Raw genomic sequence first — 24305 nt, forward strand, 5'->3', positions numbered from 1 at the left:
TTGAGTTTGATTGGAAACTGTCAATTGTTTGAGTACCAAGAATAGCACTGCTAATTTCATAACTGATGAGACATGTTAGCATCCGTGTCAATGCTCAATGTGTTGAGGGCCTACACACACACACACACACACACACACACACACACACACACACACACACACACACACACACACACTCATCACACACGTTGCCCTTCAGAATCAGTTCCACTGAGTGACACTGTTAATCCACTTCACACACTACCCCACTTCTCCTCCACTTCCCCATCTTTTCATCCTCCTTTTCACTTTACTAACATCTCTACTGTACCAATCTCCTATTCATAAAGACAAAATTTAATTTCAGTATTACTGCATAAACCTTCTATCTTAAGTGCTTAAGCATAATATTCCGCCTTGAGGAGTTTAAAAAAAAAAAAAAAAATTCTGTTCCAAATGCAGTTAACTTGGTTTGAAGATTTCTAGAAAATGTACATATTGTGTATGGCTACCAATATAACAAATATTTACATTATTAAATCTATTATATATTGCTTTGTAATTGTATACAGTAAAATTTATGTATCCTTGAAGGACATGTACTGCAGCAAAACCACATTAGTTAGCCAGCCGACACATAAATACACAGACACATGCACACAATCTTCTTGTCTAGCCTCGTCACCCCACGTGCTAACCTTCATATTCACACACCCAAATGAAAAGAGTGCCTTGGTTATAACTTACAGCCCCATGCATCTCAAGCTTGTATGTTTATTGCCTGAAATGGCAGGATGAAATCAAATTCATTACAAGGCCCTACATCAGTCTGAGCTGCCTGCCAAGGGCTTTACGTTCACGCTGCAGTTAGCTCAACTTCCCACCTAGGAAATACTGATCAGGAAGTAGCATGGTGTGTGCGTATGTGTGTGTGTGTTTTTGCCTAGCCTGTTCATTTTGGGGCCTCCATGTAATACAAGTGTCAGACAAAGGCCTTTAGCAGTGGTTCGTAAATATTTTCAGCCTGGGACTGTGAAATTTAGTCTCCCTCTGTGGTACCCAGGCTCATTAAAACATATTGCTTTTCTTGGCTGTTTCCCATTTTGGATCGAGACCTGCAGCAGCAGCAGCAGCAGCAGCAGCGGCAGTAGCCGGGCCCGCTTTGATGCTGGCTTAATTTGCAGCAGTGTTATGACTTATGAGATGCAGAACAGTTTGGGATTAAATTCACCGTGTGACCTTTTTTTTTAATATGAGGCAGGCTCGATCTCGCCTGTGATGAGGAGCTCTTGCTACAAAATGACCAGAGAGAAAAATGGTGTATATTCAGCTCTTGCTTTCTCTAACTCCATTCCTCCTCATCACAGTCCATATTACCCCCTCATTCAATGCTTTCGCCTCTCTCTCTTAAACTTGCACCTCCTCTCTTCCCTCCTCTCCACCTCCTATATTATGTAACATCTCTCCCTGGTTTTTTCTCTCACTGCTCCAGTACCCTAGATTTTCACACTGAACCATGCAGAATGGGATTATGGCTCCTGACAGATTTACTAAAAAACTCCTCTTCCTCCACCCTCTACCTTTCTCTGCTGTATCTCATCACCACCCTCCTTCCCATCTTTCCCCACTCACAATACACCTTTCTTTTACCTTTCCTCTGTCAGCCTCTCTTCTATCTTTTTTTCTAGACCTCCCTTCCTCCTTCCCTCCATCTGCAATAAGAGTGACAAGATATGAGATTGCATTTCTCTGCTCAGCAGTCTCAGCTTGAAGAGGGTGTCATGTTGAAGGAAGGGAGTACCTGACATCACACATCAAACCTTTGTAACATTTCAATGGGCTTCCTATTTCTCTTCACCACATCTTGTCAGACATCAGCCCATTATTGACAGATTGTGGATTAGAAGAGGTGGAGGGGGGAAACTCAGGGTTTCCAGCAGATTGCTGCTATCAGTGTTTGCCGCTATCTACAGTACAGAGCGCTTTGGGACAAACGCTTCAGGAGGCAATAGGATTTTCTCTGCTTGGATGACTGTGTATAAGCGATGTCAGGTTGTTGTACAGCGCATACTCGACAATAGGTTCATGCAGACAGGAGGGACTAAAGGGAAAAACGAGAAGGGGGAGGAGGAATTGAAAAAAAAAGTAAGAGGCTTCTGTCCAATACAAAGTTTTAAGTTAACTAGTAAATGGCTAAATTGCTTAAACAATATAATCTCAAATCAAGTTCCATTTGCTCTATTTGTTTTTTGAGTTTTCAACCATATCACATGGTCCTCATCAGCAGATTGACTTTGCTCAGTTGCCATGGAAATAAAGATGTTCAAACTTTAAATAATTGTTAGCACAAGGGACTTCTTGTCCATGCTGGCTTAAAAGTTGATCTTGCCAGTTCATTCTAAGGTTTGGTAGATTTATAGCCAAAGTATCAATAAGACTGATAATAAGTCTTGTTTTGAGTATCGATACTTCCTCACCTGTTATGGACCTTTTGACAGCGTCACACGATCTTCATCAACAGCAGAGTTTTCTCAGTTTTTGTTTGTTTGTTTTTTGTTTTTTAAATATTCAATCAAAAAAGACAATTTCCCTTAACCTTGAACAAAATGCATTGACAACTTGATCATGTATATCATAGTCATAAGATGTGAATCCTGGTCTCAATGTCAAAGTATTGCATTTTGCACACCTGCCATTCACCCCGACCACCTCTCTCTGTGCAGTACAAGAACGTAACATGTTACCACTGAACATAATACAGGCAGTTATTACGTTTCTTACAAAGCTTTATTTTTATCTGACAAAACAGTTTAGAAAATGTAATTTTTAGGTGACAGAGTTAGTTATATTCAAAATGGATATTTCATTTGACTTGTTTGACCAATACCATCATTTTATAACTTGAGGTAATTTTTTTTGGTCTTTCTCCCAAATGTCATTTGCTTTAAGATGAATTGCTTAATTTAATCAAAGTAATTTGGACATACAGGCATCAAACAGACAAATGTTTCTCATTCACTAATGTATGAATCAACAAAGCCATTTACACTAATGTGGTAACAGTGGTAACCGTCAAGTCTAACAGTACTTTTACTTAAGTTGAATTTTTCTTACTATTTCCGCTGCTGGAGCTGTTGCTATGTTCAGATGTCCCCAGATGGCCCGAATGTATCAATATTACATTTGCTGCAACTGCAGCTTCAAAGACAAGCTCTGCCACTTGTTTCTACTCCCATTCCAGCCCAGCCACAGTTACATTCATACTAGAGTGAGATTGTGACAACAGAGATTGTGACAAATGTTTTGCCCAATGCCCAGGTGTTTTCTTGCCTTACCTTTTCTTTCCTCCTATCCTCCAAACCAATTTTTGTCACTTCATTTCTTTCTTCTGTTGACCTCCCCTTCATCCTTTCTTTCATCAGACTTTCCTCATCCACTAGTTTTGTCAAGTATCTCTCCAGTCTATCCTTATCGTCTTCCTACCTTCTTTCTTGATTTCACATTCCCTTCCTTTCTACCTTTTATCTATCTCCCACCTCTGCTTCCCTCCACACCTTTTTCTCTCCTTCACACCACCAAAAATCCCCCACTCCCCCACCCCTAACCCCCAGTCTAGCTGTTTACCAAGTGTCTACTCTGTCATCTGCACTATGACTGATTCTGCGCCAGCGCCATCCCTCTCCATAGTGACTCCACTCCGCGTTCAAAATTCAATCATTTAGTGAAATTGAAGTCACGCACCATCTCTCATCTCCACCATTCTGGCTCTGACTGAAAGGCACCGTTGGCATAACCTACTGACACCCTGCTTAGATATTAAACAGTTTGGACACTTGAAGCATTTTAACTCTGATGTGTTTTGATAGGTTTCACTGGTCTCATGTGATAGCAGTCACAGACCTATTTTGGGAAGTTGTGGAGGGTAGGTTTCTGCTGATCCAAACTCAGGCTGAAGTACTGTAAGCTGAGCTGTGAAACCTGAGGCTGGATATTTATTAGCTCCTGAGCTGCTGAGTGTAAAGCCATATGAATAGTTCATGATTAATACTTATTTAAACTGGATTTGGCTAATGGCAAGTTTACATAAGAGAGAGTCACAGGGTGCAGAAATGACAGTGAGGGCATGTCACGATGTATATTGGACTGTCACAGAAAACCATTAATGGCATCAAAATGACTTGCTTCATGTGCATTCATTAAAATGGTCGAAACTCAAAACTCTACCAACTTGTATCCCATATTCCATACTCCCTTTGTGAATTCAGGTAGTTAAAGAGTTGCGAAAGGTAAAGGACATCCAAATAATCTGAAATAAACCTCTATTATCATTAAGAGATTTCAATTCAAATCTGTCCTCCTAAGTGAAAGTAAAATTCACACTCAGTGCAAATCTTGCTCATTTATTCAAGGTTTTCTGCCCAACTGTCCAGCTGCTGTGTCTTCCTTCAGCTGTGTTCAGTAAGTCTTCTGTCTCTCTTCTTAGTCTCTCCTCATCCCTTTTTGTCATTTTTCTTCCTGAAATTTTTGAAACCCACTTTTTTCTTTTTCTGAGGCATAGGCCAGAGTTGCACATACATTTTCAGTTAGTTTTTATGCCAGGACACATTAAGTGTCATGTCCCTGGGCCCACATGTGAGGTGGGGTCTACCGGCTAATATTGTGATCAGAGGTTCATAAAGAGTTGAGAGAAACCTGGGCATAATGCGGAAAAACAGTTTTTTTTTCATCAGCAAAGCCACACCTCACAGTTTAATCCAGACTTTTTCCTGCCTCAATAGTTCCAGATGCAAGATCCTCTTTCAATAACTTTTCAGTATAGAGGATTTTCTAAGCTGGACCATCAGACATTCTCTCCCCCCCCCCCTTTGGTTCTTGGTGCCTCAATCCATACATCTTGGATATTCTTTTTCTTTGTCTTCTTTTTCTTTGTCCTCAAGGAGACTCTTGTCTCAGCTCCCTCTCTTTGTGAATGTTGTCGTTGAGTTTTGCTCTTTATGTGTATGTCTAGTCTGTCCTCTTTCCTAGTCCTCATGGTAGAGAGGGAGCTGTTTGGCCCTTGGCTGATCCATATTCATACGTGTTTGCTATGTATCTACCTAATATTGTCATTCTATTTCTCCATAATGTGATTTCAACATTTTACACTTGTACTCAAGTATTTTTAGTTGCAGAATTGAACTGTACTGTACTCTGACCATAGATGCAGCAGATAAAATCAATACGAGTAAAATTTGACAGTCATATGCGTATGTAATTTTGAAAGGCAATGACTAAGGCCTATTTCGTTTTTACGTATGATGATTGATCATTGCACAGTGTTAAATCACTATGGTCAGACTTTTATTCCCCTTTGATTTGGAAAAAAAAATTCATAATAAAAAGACAACCACAAAACACAACTTTAGCCTACTCTTGAGGTTTATTGTCTTCCACTTTATTTTACTGACAAGCTTCTTCTTCCCTCTCCTCATCCTCTACACCGATCAGCTTTCCTTCATTGCTGCATCTGGAAATGGTCATATCACAGTATATCTGCAAAGTCAGAAATAACAGTGATGGTGTTAACAGAAGGTGGCAAAGCAACACAGTAAATCTGTTTTCGTTCTCACAGGCATTTATTCTGTATGAAGTTATCATTGCCACTGCCATCATTATCTTGAGATCTTTTACTCTTGCTTACTTTGATCCTTATTTTACTCTTATCTATCTACTCTTAGACTATCCTGAAGGTCATATTACCAGGTACATTTTTAGGCAATTGCATGAGATTAGTCCATAATATTTTAATGATTAGTGGTTTTGGACCTGAATTTAGACGCATTCAATTTTAAGAATGACAAAGTCTCTGAGTAAGATGAAGTAAAATAATATTTTATCCTCCCAAAATACCCAGACCAGCTTTTGTCCTTTAAGTGGAGGTCTTGGATGCTAGAAATCACTGCAGAGCTTTCTGAAGGTGTCATTGGTGTAATTCAATGAAACATCTGTGATGGGAGGTGCCAACTTGATAACCCCGGCATGCAAGGGCTTGAGTGTGTGACTTGCACACTCAACACTGTAACATTTAGATAAGGTGTTTCCGTGAATGGTGCTGCCTTTCTGATGGTCCTGTGGATTTATTGTTGCTGTGCGTGATGTCCTCTATAGTTACCATTTGGGAGTCAGTACATCATTCCTTGGACATCTGAATTAGGATTCTGTATGTGAATGCTGTCCTTGGATGATTGCACAAAGGATTACAACATTAAATCTTGTGCAGCCTACGTATTGGGGCTCTTCTCTCATCCATCATCAAATAAAGAACATAGTGTAATCTTTTACATTTTCAGCTGCTGTGTTTAATATAGCCACTGTAAATGTACAGTTTTTTAAGCGGATGTATAAGAGGGACTCGCCATAGTTTTGAAACGACTGCACGACTCCAAGTATCTGAGCTGCTCAAAAATCCGACTTGGCTCTTTCTTTCATAACCATTTTAACAATAACACAGGGGAAATTTAGCAGGTGCTCATATCCAAAATGATGTGCAATATGTGGAGCAGTTTAGCAACAGAGAAGCAGCAGGTTGGATTCAGGCATTCAAATACAAGCAGGTGGTGTAAAGGGAGTGTGAAGGCACAACAACAGTACTTGTGCAGTTGGATAACTAAAAAAGTGTGGAATATGTAGTGCTTGGTAACTAAACAGTATGAAGAGGAATGAAAATGTATGTAGCATGTATATAGTGTCCAAACTAATAAAGCAGGAAATACCATGAAAAACTACATAAAAACCTCCCTGATACTACGCTCGCCTCTCAAACATTTACATTTACACATTTGGCAGATGCTTTTATCCAAAGCGACTTACAAATAAGGGACAACACTAAAGCTTCAGTACAGTAGGAGACCTTGAAGTAAGTACTAAATCTGCTCAATAAAACAAAGAGCAAGGAGATCGGGTAAAGAATTGCACCAAAAGTGCACAGTAAATGCTAGTTAGGCATGTTAGGGTTGTTAGGAGAGGAGGTGCTCCGGGAAGAGATGAGTCTTCAAAAGATTCTTGAAGATAGAGAGGGATGCCCCTGCTCTGATAACATTTGGTAGCTTGTTCCATCACTGGGGAACCACAAATGAGAACAGTCTGGACTGTGATTGCCTTATGTGCAGGGATGGCAATGCCAGATGACATTTCTTGGAGGAACAAAGTGGTCAAGATGGAGCACAAGCCAGTATATCAAAACCACTGTACTTCCTTCTTTTAGTCCTTCATATTTTCTACAGTTCCAGTAAAGGTCTTCTTCCTTTCGTATTTTTCGACCCTTCAGGTCATAGGCAATATGAGTCACTGAGGGAATGCCTATGAGCACAGTCAGAGTTGGAGACTAGATTAGAAGAAACGCTGTGCTATGAGGCAGGTGTCAAGAATGACCTGTGATTGCCTGGTTCAAAAATAGCCTGAGACCATAGTGACAGACACACACACACACACACACACACACACACACACACACACACACACCCACACACACACACACTTTGTGAAAAGACGGTATGTCTTTGACAGCAAACGCAGGAGTGCCTTCTGCATCCTGCTGGCTGTAACAGATGGCTTTAAACATGAGGTCTTGCTGTGTGTGTGTAGCATGTTTCCTCTCTGCTGCTCTTTTTTCACTCCACGCCTTAGTGTGTATTCACCACAGGCCTGTCACCTTCAACATGACTCATGCTGAAATGTGGAAGGGAGGGGCTAATAAAAGTGACATGGCCAGAGTCTAATCAGATCTGTGGGCAAGTTCAAAAGTTGAAAGGTTACAGATCAAAAGGTTACAGTGTAGGCGTCATAGTGACAGATCATATTATGTTACATATCACACATACAAACCCCCCATTATAGAGAACATGGACGTGTGCGTGTGTGTGTGTGTGTGTGCGAGTGCACTCATGGTATTTAGAAAGGAGAGGTAAATTCTGTTTCTTGCCAGAGTGACTGAAATCTTTAGCGAGAGTATTTAGTGTGAGGCTCAGTATGAGTTTACCTGAGCATCAATCTTATTTCTGAAAGGAATTTACCAGTGACGGTGTTCATTTGCATGTTTGGCTGTGTATCTGTATGCGTGTTGGCAGGCCGGGCACGTTTGCAGGTAAACAAATCAAGGGAGACTCAGGTCTCTCCTTTGTTGTAAATCATATTGAAAGTGCTTAGTCACTCACACACAGACCCACACACTCATCAGCTGCTCAGTCAATTAGGTGGCAACAAGCTGTTTGTGGACCCAAATCAGTGATGATTGGATGTAACAATACTGTTTAAAAATCATATGGAGTGTGTTGGGTGGGCAGGTGGGTTCACGGATTTGTTTGCATTTGTGTAGCTGTGAAAGTGAAAGAAAAAGAAACATTCAGATTATTGTGTATTACCACAAACACATTTAAGTGTTACAGTTTGAATCTTTCAGTGTCATGATATACCACCACACTCAGTCATGATGCATAAAGAAATATGGCCACCAACTGTAGTACTGTGGTTAAGGTCCTTGTCATCTTTTATTTTTTATTTATTACATTTTTCTTTTACATCAGTTCCATTTGCTTGTTGGACAAACTTTTGAAGTGAATGGTGAATTGGCCCTAGAAAGCTTTTTTGAACTTACATTTGTACACATACACACAAAGTAGTGCTAGTCTATGTGTCAAGGTTTGCATAAGCTCTGCTTTATACCTGCCTAAAAACTTTAATCAAATCAATGATGAAACACAAGGGCAAGCTCGAACTGAAAGGGTGGAAGGTACGGTAAAGAGGGAGGAGAGGTAATACAATGGGCAAGAAAAGACAGGATATAATCATGGTGAGATGAGCAGATGAGGATGAACACAATGATAAAAAAAAAAAAGTTTGAATTACAAAGAAAAAAAAGAGAATTTTAATAGGCAGCTGGCATGTTTGGACCCACCTCTCCATTCTAGACCAGCATTTCCTCTTGAAACATATTGATAACAGTCAGAATATAGACAAGGATATAGGCTTCCAATATTTCCCAATAAAAGGTCTTAAAACACTATTATGTCCAATGAATACTTTCATTGCAAATGTGTCAGCTTTTCAAATAAAAGTCCTACACTAGAGTTGACCTTAGCACAAGATCTTTGGCTTAGATTTGAATACTCTGCAAAATTCAATTCTCAAAGGTAGATTATACAAGTTACATGAAAGTCTGAGATGTGCAGGTGAAGAAAATTCTCATTGAATATTTATGACAATTCAGGAACACAGAACTATTTTCCCTGCCTTTGGGGTTAGTGAAGGCAAAGGAAACACTGTTACAAAGTTCAACCAGAGTTCAAACAGGTTTGACTTCTCACTCCAAGCAAAATCCATGTGGAAAAGAGCCAGGGGGTTCAGACAAGAGCGATGCCGTTTAAAATCCCAGCTCTATTTAGTTAGTTACTTTCTTCACCTCTTTACTTGGATTTACTGTGCCCTAACAGAGTCAGTAGAAGACTGGCAGCATAGCTTCCTAGAAGTGTGTATGTGTTTGTTTGTTGGAGTGAGGGAGTTTCTGTTCATGCATTCATTCGTGTGCGTGTGCATGTGTGTACACCTTCCCTCCTCCACAGCACTGCTTGGTATTACTGCTGTGAAAATGAGACCCCATTCGCATTCAGCCATGCCCAGTTAAATAAAGGAGCAGGCAACTAGTTATCAACTACTTGCATGACTAAATGTCACAAATGGTGCCAACACGCTGTCGTTGAACCCTACAGCTTTGAATTGTACCACTGAGGGCTCTGCAACTCAACTGCTAACCCATCATTTGTTTCAATGATGAATAGATCATAGGAGGAATGACTAAACAGTAGGGTTGCGAACCTGGCATTGAAAGCAGTGGAGAGGGGTTGCGGCTGGGGGGCGTAGGCTAAAAAACGAGAGGAAAGGTGCGTGTAGAGCATCGGCACGGAATGAGAGTAAATGAGAGCATTCAGTCAGATAACAGAAGAATATGAAAAACAGACTGTTGAGAGAAAAGTGAGGGGATAAGGTGCAAGAGGTGAAAGAGTTTATTTTTTGTTGAAAGCAGAGAGCGAGAATGGAGATGAAAAGCCGGAATACTGAGAATGGTCTTTGTAGGATGAAGAAATTCATTGGCTTGTTGTATCTTGAGGCTATGTGTCAATCAAACCTACCTGTATATGTCATTCATCCCACCAAAACTTCTTGTCTATGAGATGAGAAAAACGAAGCGCGGCATCTGTATGTGAACTTCCTGCTGGGCATATGTCTCACTCGTATAGGTGACGATGAATTGGTTAATTAATAACATAAATCCTTTGCTGTGTTATCTCTCTCTCTCTGTGTCCATTGATGTGTGTAACTACCAGAAAATAAAAGAACCCCTTGCAGACAGAAAAGTACTTTATGTGGCTTTAGAGAGAGAGAGAATGAGAAGAGTTGGTGAGAAAAGATTCAAAAAAAAAGGAAAAGAAAGAAAGAAAGAGTAGTTCAGTAATAGATAGAGAAGGTAGAGAGAAAGAGGTTTGGTCTTCCCATAGGGGAACACACACACAGATGCGTATGCTCACACACAGCAGTGAGAGTATAAAGACACATTGAGATGCACCATCCCATAATGGGGAACAAGCTTGTTAACCAGACGCTACTTCAATACTGAAAATCTATTAAACACCTCTTCATGGACGCAGGGAGGGGTTTTCATAAATGTGTGTGTGTGGAGCAGGGTGGAGCGTGTGTGTTTGTGTGGGGGTTTGGGTGTGTGTGTGTATGTGTGTGTGTGTGTGTGTGTGTGTGTGTTTGTGCGCTCTTAAAAGTAGATTTAAGCTATATCTCTGTAACAGGAAATCTGTGTCCTGGGAAACATTTTCTATCGCTCTCTGTTGCGCAGTAGTGTGTCTATGTCTGTGTGTGTGTTCTTTGTAGGGCCAGAGCGACCAATTACAAACCCTCAATGAAACTTTTAGGAGAATTTTGGATGCTACAAACTTTGCTCTTACACACAAATATGTCTGTACATATAGCTGCACACGTTTGGGACCCTTTTGCATCTGTTTTTTCTTCATATTCCTCTACATGTTTTCTCTCTCAATCTCAGGCTCTTTCCCTGTCTTTGCTCAGGTATTGGCACTGTTTTGTACTCTGTGTACCTGGGCTGTGTGGCCTCTGTTAAAGCCCATATGTATTCACTTATAGTCTTCTTTGAGGAAAAAAAAACTGTCCTTTTCGAGAATAACTATGTCGTCATGACTGAGCTTCTAAAACATTAGTTCATTACAATTAAAGTGATGCTATATTGGTATGGGTTGCATAAGCTAGAAAGCTAATGAATCCTTGGTGCGAGTGTATGTGTACAAATTGACTTGGCTAACAGGTTAGTTGGCAAGCTACTTACCCTTATGAAGCTGTCATTTTAAACTAGAAAATGATGGTGGAATTTAGAGATGGGGCAGGGACAATGGGGGAAAAAAAGACATTGTGTGCTTGTGCGTGCTTGCGTGTGTGTGTGTCTGTGTGTGTGTGTGTGTGTGTGTGTGTGTGTGAGTTCGACAGACGCAGTATGATTAGGCTGCAGTTTCTGCTAGCTGTTTATCCCCATTACTGTTGCCAAGAAGCTTACCAGCTAAATTGGGCAAATTCTGGTCCCCTAAACAAATTACTTGCTCTATTTGAGGAGGGAAATCAAATTAAGAAATTAGCACAGATCCAGCACTGTACCCCGGCCAGTAATACTATTAGCTCTTAGTTTAGATTTCATCGTTATTCCATCAGCTAAGCTTAAGGGTCTGTATGGATGCCAGTGCATATGGATCACCCTTACTTTGCCAACTGTAGATATACTGTTAAGTTTTGATACATACCAGAATGCATTTGTACCTACACAATCTCACTACACAGAAATTGGGCCACTGTGTCTCACCTTTTGTTCTCCTGCTCCAACTCAAAGACTAATTGACTAATCATTTGAAAGCCTGCACCAGTAATGCAGGGCAGATACAGGGTGGCTGAATCCTTACAATGTGTCTGCATCTCTGGAGCGTGGAGTTACTGCTGTAATTTCAAAGACACAGTTAATGGTTGTAATAATGACTTTAAAGCACGCAAATTGAAAATGGTCCTTAAAACAAAATCAGATATGCAATAAATACTTGCCTTTGATTAAAGTGTTACAGTGTGATTACATGGGTTTTACATTATTATCACTATTAAGGCCATTACAAACCTTGATATAGACTATTTTAGAACAACTACAGTGAAATGAGCAAAGTGTAAGTTAAATAAAGTGTGATTACATTTTCAAATACTGTAATTACTGTATTTATATACGGGCTGCAGGAGAAAAGATTAAGGCTTTGGCATTTGGTTCATCCACACATTACTGCAAACCTATGAACAAAAAGAGAAGAAAGTAATAAGGAATAAAAGGATGAAGGGATGGATATAATAGAGGCTGCAGGAAAGAGGACAACATTAAAAAGAGGTGTGGTTAAGGTGGGAGAGTTTGAGGAAGAGACAAAAAAATGTGACATCAAATGAAATGATTGGATCAGAGTGCGAAAAAAGAGGACTAAGCTTATGAAGCAAAATAGAGACAGAAGGAGAGAGCGAGAGAGGAGAAATTAACAGCCATATGTCATCTGCTTCTCTCTTTTCCCGTAGCTTTCTTTTCTTTCCCCACTTAACTTTACACTACCATTTCTACCCATCTCTCTTCCCCCTGTCGCCCTCCCTGTTTTTCCCAATGCACTCTCACCTGAGCAAGATTAATCGTTCCAGTCGAATCACATTACCTCCCAGCCCAACTCCAAACTCCCCATACACAGACACGCACACATAGGGAGAGGGGTAGAGACGGCGGGTGTGGAGGTGGGGATGGGGTCTGTGATCCAGAGAGAGAGGGAGATGGAGGATGGAGGTTGGGGTATGGCGGGAATTGAATGCATGGATGGTCTGCTCGTTAAACTCATCACATTATTTTAGCCCTGTGCTTTATTACACTTAACTGGGACACTAGGCACTCAGTCAAACACACACACATACACACATTCACACATATTGCTGTGAACACACCATCTTGAACTGCAGGTTTGCCGGAATGTGTTCATGATGTAGCATGTTTAATTTGACGAAGAGGATGATTCATGGCCCCTGATAACAATGCTTCATCTTCCCATAGCACCTATGGCATAAAGACGGGGTGGGCAGGGCAGGAAAACTGTTGTTAATAGGATGCTAATCAACTCATATACCAAGAAAATGGGCTAATAGGCACAACCCCTCATGCAAATGTATTTGTCTGTTTATGTGTGCTTGTTTATTAATGTTTATATGCATTTTTTTCCATGTGTGGGTGGTGTGGTGTCCACATTTTTGAGCTTGTGTGTGTGTGTGTGTGTGTGTGTCTGTGTGTTTGAGGGTGAATATTGATCTATCACTATGTGCTCCATCACCCTGCCAAGCATAATAAGGAAGAATGGGACACTAAGCAGGTGCTCTCCTTCTGCTGATTTATTAAACACATGCACTGGAGTAAACACCTCAATCACTGCAAGGGGCAAGACTTGGTGAATTAATAAAATTTACATGCTATAGGGATAATACATTATCTTTTTATGCATATGACCTCTTAAGGCATTTAAAGTACAAATTTTTTGAAGGTGCAGTGAATAAATCCAGGAATGACCTCCTCTTGGGAAAAAGAAAATCAATGTGTAGGGTAAATGGGGTCATAAAAGCCAAGAATGAACTAGGTAAGCCTTTGATATGAATGAGTCTGTCAGCAGACTACATTTCGGTTTTTACACTACTGGAAACAAAACAAAGCAAATGTTAATAATGTACTGTATTCTTTCTTTTACCCTCATGGGAACTATTTTTCCCCCAGACCACCGGAATAAAAATGTGAATAATAAGGTAAGTCTTATATGTCGAAATTCACATAAGGCATGTGCCTATGCTCCAGTGATACATCCACACATGCTAGGGGATGGTGGTTCTGTCTGCTTTGTCCATCCCAAAACATACTGGCCTTTTTTCTAGTGCAACTGGTGTATACAGTAATTCTGATTGTTTTCTTTTAAGCTGCTGAGAGCACTTGATTTCTTGACTTTACATAAGTCACATCAAGATGATTCAAATAAGCTGTCAATCATTTATATTTATTCTGCAGCTACTCGCAGGCAAGTTAAAACACACACCCAGTTTGCTGCAAATACCACTGGACCATGGTCTTATTTTAAAGAATAGTGAGTATTAAATAAAAATGAATACGTTAACAAACAAGATTAGTGGCAAAAAGCCTATCAACCTTGGCTTGTGAGAAAATTGTTGTGTATGTGTGAGGGAGTGAATCTATTACCTCTTACTGTGTCTCTCGCTCTTGTCCTTAAACTCTCTTAGGAGACACAAGCTGCTGTGTGCAGGGCGAGGTTGATCAAGTCTCAGGGTGTGCTCGTGTGTGTGAGTCTGTGTGTGCGTGTAGTTTATTTCAAGAAGACGGGGACGCTAAGGGTTATTCTAGTCCTATAGCCACTGTCCGCTGTGTGAACTATCCTCCTCTGTTATCTCAGAGAGTGGCGGACTTCTCCAACACCTTCATCTTTCTCACTCGGTCTCATACTCTCTCCTGTCAAAGTCGTTTTATCTCATGCATCTGTTTTGTCATTTCTCTCTTCTCGTTCCTCTTCTCCAGCCTTTTCCCCCAGTGTTTTCTGTCAGCATTCATTTTTAATTCTTTTTATCTCCTTTTACAACTGTCATTGTTTGTGTTTACCCTGGTTTTGCCAACTTTTTCTTTCTGCAAAACAGACATGTTGCTCTCTATGCCATCTCTCTTGCCTTCCACATATTCCAGCTCTGACATGACTGTCCATCTCTGCTCCGAGTCACATATCCCTGTCAATCAATCAGCGGTAATATAGTTTTATTTGACATGTGTCCCTGTGTCATTGGCCTCTGATAGACAGGGCTACATCCACCATGGGCACTTTGTAAAATGAACAGGCCCCTCAGGATAGAAATAGTTAATAATATATAAATCAGATTGATGACTGCATTGCCTGCCGTGATCTCATACACACAGTACTGTATGTGCTGAAAGATGCACTTAGTATGCATGTAAAGATGTGTATGAATCCACGTCTTCAGGTGAATGTGAGGATAAATGGAGGTGTTGCATAGATCAAACATGTTCTAGGTTAAAATTATGGTTGAATAAAGGTTAGTTTTATTCTTATTTTGTAATTAGAAGATTATACTTACCGGGTTTATTTTGTGTGATCTGGGAACACAGCAACGCTGCCAAAAATAAGTCTAACAGGACAAGAAACACAAGCAGTCAGTTGATCATACAAGTTAAAAAAACGTCAGCTTTGCTTCAACTTTGCACAGCTAAGCACTTGCAGTAGTTTTCCGCACACAGTTTTCCTGTGCAATGAGGGATGATTGCCAACATTTCATGTTTGCTCATTGTCAGTTTAACCTCCAGAGATGTTGTTGGTTTCCCAGATCTTGATTAAAGACCAGAAAGATATGCCAATACAAACCCGTCTCTTAAAAATTACATTAAGTTACTACTAATTTGCAACTGCAAGTAAGTTTAATGAAAAATATCATGACACCAGGATTGTATTCAACATAATGATCAAATGTCTGTCAAGTCTCAAAATGTTCAACAGGAACATATCACTGACAACATATTTTATTTGTTTTCCTGAAATATCAAAACTGATTTATATTCATTTTTATGGTTTTTACAGTTATGGTCTAGATAAAATATAGATGGCATGACACAGGACATGTTTACTTTATTGCCATTTAATCAAAATCACGATCTTTCCTTAACCAAGGTGCTTTTGTTGTGTGAACTAACCACACATAGGTCGCGAACCCTGGCCTCCAGTGTCAAACTCCTGCGTATCATACTTTCTGGGATCCATCCCAACCACGTCCATACAACTTGATCTTGGTCCAAAAATGTAGCACTTCCCTCACTCAAAAAATATTCCTGCTGAGCATAATCCTGGCAGCAATTATAATTTGGCAAATTGTATTTGGCAAAACACACAACACACAGTTGTGTATAAACGGAATTTCTAGAAAACGGTTTAGGATTGGAAAATAAGAACCAAGTTGTAATAAACTGCTATTATCCTTAAAATACCTTTACTTTTGTGTCTCTGCCAGTGAACCTGCAGTTTGTGCACAGATGATTTAGATCATTCAGGCTATTTTAAGCGTCTTATATTGCTTTTAAAAAGTTTCATATCAAGGTTCTAATTGCCAGACTTTTTTATAGCAAACAATTGCTGGTAATTTGCATTCAATTTAATATGATCTACTATTGTTAGACTGTTTGCTACTGCAATTTTTGAAGGGCTTTTCCATGGCATCATTATTTTGTCTATCCGCACGTCAAATCAAAATATGTTTGTAGTTTATATCATATTTTACTATCAATCTTTTATACCTACTGGGTTTGACTAAGAGTTAAAACTCTCACACAACACATTTGTGTAAGACGAGTAGCCCAGAAAAAAAAAATGTTTTAAGTGTCTTCAATTGCATAATACCTATGAAATGGGATATAATTTGCAGAAAAGGAATGAGAATTGCACTAGATTCCCCACAAGTCGTATCTGAATATGCATAGCATCCCAGCTTTATTATCATAACATGATGATTTCTCCCCGCACATACAACTGTACTTCTAATGCTTGTATGACCGAATGGATGCTTTATGTAAACTAGCTCCTGAATTATTCATAGTATAGATGCCTGTCAAAGGCTAAATTTCCTGCTGTGTGTTCGTTTGTGTTAATGTGCATTCATGAGTACATGTTCGTGTGTCTGTGTGGTTTTCTTAAGCTCGGTCAGTCTGTGTGTATCCATGCATAAACGTGTCCGTGCAAGCTTGTGTAAGTGCATGATTGACGAAAGGATGTGTGTCTGTCGTCAAGTTATTGTCATCATCTCAGGATAGTCATTTGAGCTTGACCTCACGTAATGGGGTTTGACAGCCAGTGGCTAAGACAATAATTACAAACACACAGACAGCCTGTATCAAACCCTGCTGACTAGAATAAAAATCATTTTAGAGTTGTTGTTACTAAAGAGAAGCAATTATCTGCACACAATACTAGGCTCAGAGAAAAAGGGGAGGAAAGCAGGGAAACGTCTACTGCAGTGGGTGGAATCCTGTCCTTTGTTTATAAAAGGAAGTTTCATTTGTGCTGATATTAAAGAACTGAGCTGAACACATAATAATACATGTTCAAGGTGTGACTTGTTTCTTGCATTCCCCTTCTTCCTGCCATCCTTTATTGCATTCCCTACACTGTAGTGAGTCATCTTCTCCTTCTTTTTTCCTTCATTCTCCTTCACCCTCTCTCCTCTCCTCTCCTCTCTTCTCCTCTCCTCTCTCAGTAGATGTCACTGCAGTTCCACCACCAGCCAGGGGAGCAGGCGAATTGCAATGCATCGTGGGACACCGACACCCGCAGGTGACGATAGCAGTGACGGAAGGGACTGGATGGGAGGGGAAAGGTGTGGAAAAGATATACCGGGGGGGGGCAGATAAATGGAAAGAAAGGGGAGGAGACAGTGGAGAGACTTTGACTCCATCTTTACAGGTAGCCCTGGAGGGTTTGAACCTAAATACAAAGAAAAACCTCTGATATGCATTGAATGCACAACCCAGCCTAAAACATGTACATGTAAACACATATACAGTAGTACATGGCTACATGCCAAAACTACTACGAATGATGACCCATAAACAAAACACACACATACACACACTCACACAGGGAAACACATATTCCAGAGATGCAATTAACTATCATGCCCCCATCTACTATCAGTTAGTAATGAAGAGATAAAGTGTTGTGGCATCAGGGGAAATGTGAGTGAAGATAGAGGTGTTGTTGACTTGTCTCTGTCAAATAGATAGCAATCTGCCAGCTCTCCAGTGTTCTACCACTTCCGTTGATTGGAGCCCAAAGTAATTACTTTATTCAGTATGGGACATGAAAAATATCATTGCTCATCTAGTTACATTTCAAGTAATGTTTTACTTTGCTCTCTGAACTTGATGGGGTTTTTTTTTGGCGGGTTAGTTGTAGGTTCAAAAGTATAAATGCCAACTTGGCTGAGAGACATGGCAAATCATACTGTATGTTGGACCCTTACCAGTCATAGCTTGCCATCTTTCACCACTTCTTTGACATACATAGATTATCTGTAAGGTGCCAGGTACCAAATTTATAGCTCCATATCAATTTTTTCTGTATATAAAAAGTTTGTTTTTTTTTTGGTTTGTTTTTTTTTGGCTTTCAGTGATGTCATACCCAACGGTGCGATTAACTTGTGTAATGCTCGGGTTATGGTCAAATGGTTACAGGTGCACTGTCATAAAGTAAAACATTATTTCTTTTTCACTTTACCATGTTGACAGTTGTGCACGGAAGAGTGCTCTGTGCTCCTTTATGCCACCGTCACTGATTATGTGATGGAAGATGTCAAAGAAGGTGATAGGAGGGGGGAAAAAAATCCTGTTTTTTTTTTTTCCTGTGATCATTCTAATTGGCAATCACTTCTTTGGACTTTTTTTTTTTTATCACACTTTGTTTCCGCTTTGATATAAAGAAAGATAAGATGATCAAATCTATCTTATGATTTTCCCCCTCTAGAACTCGGCAGCTGCTTGCTCTATGTCAAATCAGATACTCTTTTTAAATGTTATAATTAATCATGCGGCCACCTTTGCATCAGTGCTTAAATTGCAATTCCTAAAGCTAACACCATGGAGTGCCCTTTATTTCATCAATGCTATTGCTCTACTGTTGTATTGCATAAGGAAAAAATGTTAGGTAATAGAGTATATAACACAGAACTGACATAGACACAAATTATACTCTCAACATCTCTATGATTTGATGGATACCCCTCACTAATAAGAAAAAAACAAAAACTGTACGAATTGAATTAGAATGGAAAAAAAGAAAAATAACCACTTAGAAGGCTGGAAAACCCACCTATAACAAATAAAACATTTCAGCAATAAAGATTGAGGACAGCCCAAAAGCTGAGTAGAGCAATTTAAGGTGGGCTCGTCTTCCATTTTTTTCCTGAATGATCAGACCTGTCGGTGAAAACAAGTGGGTCTGACTGGCACTGTCTACTGTCTCCACTGATGGTAGCCCATTTACCAATAGTGTTTTGGTGATCAGAGCAAAATCCAGCTCTTTTCCATCCACTGAGTTGAAACGCCTATTTTATCTCTCATAAAATGTGAGATCAAACAGCACATTTTCTACCGTCTGTCCAGACTTGATTGGTCAGAGAGAGGAGTGATTTGCTGATAAAATGCATATTTAAATTCATTAGGGAGTGGCAGTATTTGGTAAGAGGCTTGAATATGTGGGTGGCCAAAAACTGAAAGTGCCAGTACTCCATGGGAGTGATTGCCAGCCAAATTGAAGCCTTGGATAGTACCCCTGTCGGTTGCTTCTCTTCCTGCCCTCTGATCCCTTTTGTGCTAACATGAATGTGCAGGGAGTTTCCACATTATAGTAATTCTACTTAACATAATTACGCTGCTTGTTTATGGTGTATTTTAACTTTGACAAAAGTGGTCCTGGCAGAATTAGTACAGTTGTGTATGGATGTGTTCTCTTTTAATGTGCAGTCTCTCTCTTGGGTAAACACATTGTCATCTGAGTGTTTGGATCCTATTAAATCCTTTTCAAGTACCTCTTTCGCCAGAAAAAGAGAGCGACATGTGTGAGTGGCATTGCAGGAGAAGCAGAGCAGGTGCGTGTGTGTGTGTGTGTGTGTGTGTGTGTGTGTGTGTGTGTGTGTGTGTGTGTGTGTGTCGGTGTGTGTGTGTGAGAGCATAGATCTCCTTTACTGGTAGTGTGAGTCTGTGTGTCAGTGCATGCATGTGTGGTTGTAAGCATTTTTGTGTGACACAGTTCAGCGGCAGACAAGTGGAGAGGAGCATTAAACGCCCTCTTCCTCCACTAATCAGGGATTAGACAGTGTTTAAGAGCATAAGAGAGAGCCATAATACAAAAGAGTGTGTGAAAGAGACAGTCGAAAACGCCTATAAGGAAATGAATGAATGGTCTGTTGTTTTAGTCATGTCTCAATAGTGTAATGATGCGTAACAAGCCAGCTTTTGATTTCGGGAAATTTCTTAGTCATTTACTGTTTCCTTTGTTTCCTTTTAATATTTTTGATCATTCCTCCTTCACATTTGCCTCCAGAACCAATACGATATTACTTTGAGATTTCTGAAAAATACCTGTGCAAAAGTGAAATATAAGCAAATGCTATTTATTTTTACCTTTTGCTAGTTGACTGATCACATACTGTATTATACAAAGTAGTGAATAATTTGTTGCATAGTCATGCAGAAAAAAAACTTTTCCTGACATTTCAGGGGCCTCAAACGACATGTGGTGTTGTGTGTCAAACAAAAACCCGTTCATTTAAACACTACCTCACGAAGGCCACGTTCACACCAACATTATTCTAGCCTTCTCATCTGTTTCAATGCGAGCACACCATTGACACTATGGGGGCGTTTATGCATAGAGCTTTGTCAAAAAATGCAGTGTTGTCCAGCAAATAAGTTAAACCTGGCTAAACGTTTCCATCAAGGCTATCCAGCGTTGTCAGGTAACCCACTGCATTGGCAGTGTAAATGCACATTGTCCCCCTGACACATTTTCAATTTTGTAAAATCCTCTCTCAAAGTATTGTAAATCGCTGTGCACTTTTTTCGCATCTGATAAAACTGCAAAACGCATGGATGTTTCTCACAAACTAGCCTATCAGAATCATATTTCATTGTCTCACATGCACCTGAAGCAACACACCCCCACCAAAGCATCCACTTATGATTTTTCAATGCAGTTTGTTGTGATGCCTGCTGAATTCTCTCATAATATATTTCACATAGAATAAATCAAATTTACTCCCATTCAGGCAGTGTTGCACCTATGCTAAACTTTTTGGCATCATATTCCACAATTGAAAACACAATTGGGAGAAAGGTGATACCATTTTTGTTGCATGTACATAAAACGAGGGAAAATAGAGGAAGGAAGGTATGAGGAGAGAATGAGAGAACAGGGTAAAGCGAAAGTGCAACAGAGAGAAAGAGAGCGAGAAAGATACATGCAGAATAAAAGGGAGAGAAAGAGATAGAGTGGAGGAAGGTGAGGGAGGCAGTCTTCCTGTGGATGTAGAAATGATTAATGTGAAGCTGTCATAGAGGTGGAGAGGGGAAACCACAGCCATGGGGGAAGAGTCATGGTCAGGTGCAGAGAAAAGAATATGACAGAGAGAGAGGAAGAGAGAGAGAGAGAAAGAGATGATGGCATGGAGGTATGAAAAGGTTCCAGGACAGACGGTAGAGAGTCAGAAAGAATGAATGTGTGCAGGGAGAGAGTGATGAAACCATGAAAGGGGTTACAGGAATGACTGCTTGGAGGGAATGAGAAGAAGAGAAAGGGGCGAGAGAGAGAGAGAGTGAGAGAGGATGGAGGTGTGAAAGCGGATTCAGTAGGGGCTGTTGAGAACCAGACAGAGAGGCAAAAAGAGCAATATAGAGACAGATGGGGATACCATGACAGAAAGAAAAGAGATAGTACTACCTGCTAGGATGAGAGACCAGTGATAGAGTGCCCGATGGTTTGTGTATGGGAGCCTGCTGTGTGTGTACGTGTGCGTGTGTGTGTGTGTGTGTGTGTGTGTGTGTGTGTGAGAGAGAGAGAGAGAGACAGAGAGACAGAGAGAGAAAGAAATCTGGAAAAAGATCAACTAAAGATCAACTGTATGAAGAGTGAACATACAACGGTCAGCCATAGATTATATGTATGTATGTACAGTACATATATATCTATATATCGATATCTATATAGATATATAAATATAGATATGGATAGAATTAGATATGGATATATATAGAGAGAAAGATATAGATATATATAGAGATAGAGATATATATAGATATAGAGATATAGATAGATAGATATACATAGATATATGTGTATGTGTGTGTATGTATGTATGTGTGTAAATATGTATGTATATGTGTATATATGTATTTATGTAGATATGTATATATGTATATGTATGTATGTATATATGTATATGTATGTATGTATGTAAAGACGATATTCGTACTAAGCTGTTTAGATGGCTGATGAAAATCGATATTCCTCTAATATTCCGTTTACATGAAGCGGTGCATACTGATTAATGTGAAACGCCTCCCTCTTTCATTGCTTCAACCATCTTATTAAAAAGTTTGGTGTTACGATCCTTGTGCATATCCAAAAACATGTTGATATGTATATATGTATATATGTGTGTGTGTATGTATATATGTATATATATGTATGTATGTATATATGTATATATGTGTGTGTGTATGTATATATGTATATATATGTAAGTATGTATGTGTATATGTATGTGTATAAATATGTATGTATGTTTGTATATGTATGTGTATGTATGTATGTTTTTATATGTATGTGTATAAATTTGTATGTGTGTATGTATGTGTATGTATGTATGTATAATTTGTATATGTATGTGTATGTATATGTGTATGTATAGGTATATGTATATGTATATGTATATATGCATGTGTGTATATGTATGTATATATACATGTATGTATAGCAATTGAAGTTAAGCAACTTTGGGGCACTGACCAACTTAATTCCTCTGTACAGAATGTCAGACTTCCTTGAGTTGTAGCCCTTCCATTGAAGCATGGGTTATGGTGACACTCAGGTTAAATTGATCCACTCATCAGAGGATTGCAGCCAGTGTTCACCTGTTATAAACAAGGCTGTGCCTCAAGTTTCGAGCAGATAATTGCTCACTAACATTGTGATAGTGGGAAAATGACATCAGAACTAAGTGTCAGAAGTCAAATTGCTTTTCTAAGGAAAGAGGGACTTTCTCAGCATCAAATCATGGGTAGACTAAAGGTTTTTAAAGGGGCAGTGCATGGAATTCTAAACACTTTAGGGTGTATGTAAGGAGATCAACAGGAGAGACAATGATATCTAACCGACAGCGAAATGTGGTGGGGGTATTCAAGTCTGGGGGTGTTATGCCTGCTCTGGAGTTGGGCACCTGCACCAAACTGACTACATCCTAACCAAGGAGAAGTACCACTCCATTCTTCAGAGATATGCTATACCCTCTGGTTTTCATCTTTGTGGAGAAGGATTCCACCGCAGCAGGATAATGACCCAAACACACCTCAAATCTTTGCCGGAACTACTTGAAGATCAAAGAAGACCAAGGAGTCCTGACTGATACGAATTTTCCTCACTTGACCCCAACCCCACTGAGCATTTATGGGGGGACTTGAAGACTGAGAAGACCAAGCATTTTGTGATATCACAAGAAGCTCTTTAGGACATTGTCAAATCATGCTGGGATAACATGGGTCATCCGGTTTTGTACAAACTTGTGGAGTCCATGCCAGCTCAATTGCTTGCTGTCATTAAAGCAAAAGGGGAACATACCAAATACTAAGATATTCTGAAATTCGTGTACATTTTAAAAAGATTTAAATGTAAATGGACTGCACAGCACTTTTCTAGTCTTATTGACCTCTCAAAGTGCTTTACACTATAAGCCACATTCACACAGCGCTCTTTCTGAACATATAACGCTTTCTCTATCACTCACACTCCGATGAAACATTGGGGGCAATTTGTGGTTCAGTATCTTGCCCAAGGACACTTTGACATGCGGACTGGAGGAGCCAGGAATCGAACCACTGACCTTCAGATTAGTGGACGATCCGCTCTACCCCCTGAGCCACAGCTGCCCCCAATTTAATGTTTCACTCAGGTCGTTAAACTGATATCATCATTTGCAATGCAAAAAATAGCGTTATATTTGAAACAAATGCAAAATAGAAGTATCTTGTCTGCGTGCGTGTGTGTGCATGTGTGTGTGGCACTATGCCATAAATCCCACCACACTACATTGGTCTGTAGCTGCAGTTATTGTTCTACTTCCCCTTTGACCTCGCTCTGCTTTATTACCCTATTCCATCAAATGGCTCTTTCTATTGTGCATGCCTGTCATGGTGTGTGTCTTTGTGTTTGAGTGCTTACATTATAACATACTGTAACGCAACAATAATTTGTGGAAGGGGTGGTAATGGCAAACAAGGTTGTTTTCACGGAGCCCTCAGTCAAAGTGGCTCCATTTATTTAAGTTTAACTTGGCAATTTATAGATTTTCCATGAGAATTGGCTAATCCATCAGTGTGCACTCTGAAGCATTACGCACAC

The 24305-nt window shown here is 39.8% G+C and overlaps 1 long non-coding RNA gene across 3 annotated transcripts in view; it reads left to right on the forward strand.

Moving 5' to 3' along the window:
* Positions 1-24305, forward strand: part of LOC120792372 — an 89498-nt gene that overhangs the window by 46695 nt on the left and 18498 nt on the right. For all 3 annotated transcript variants that reach the window (XR_005707796.1, XR_005707797.1, XR_005707795.1), the window contains exon 2: positions 17392-17468. This is a non-coding gene — a long non-coding RNA (uncharacterized LOC120792372). The remainder of the gene's footprint in view (positions 1-17391; positions 17469-24305) is intronic.

The sequence above is a fragment of the Xiphias gladius genome, chromosome 7 (genome assembly GCF_016859285.1).
Source record: "Xiphias gladius isolate SHS-SW01 ecotype Sanya breed wild chromosome 7, ASM1685928v1, whole genome shotgun sequence".
NCBI lineage: Eukaryota > Metazoa > Chordata > Actinopteri > Istiophoriformes > Xiphiidae > Xiphias > Xiphias gladius.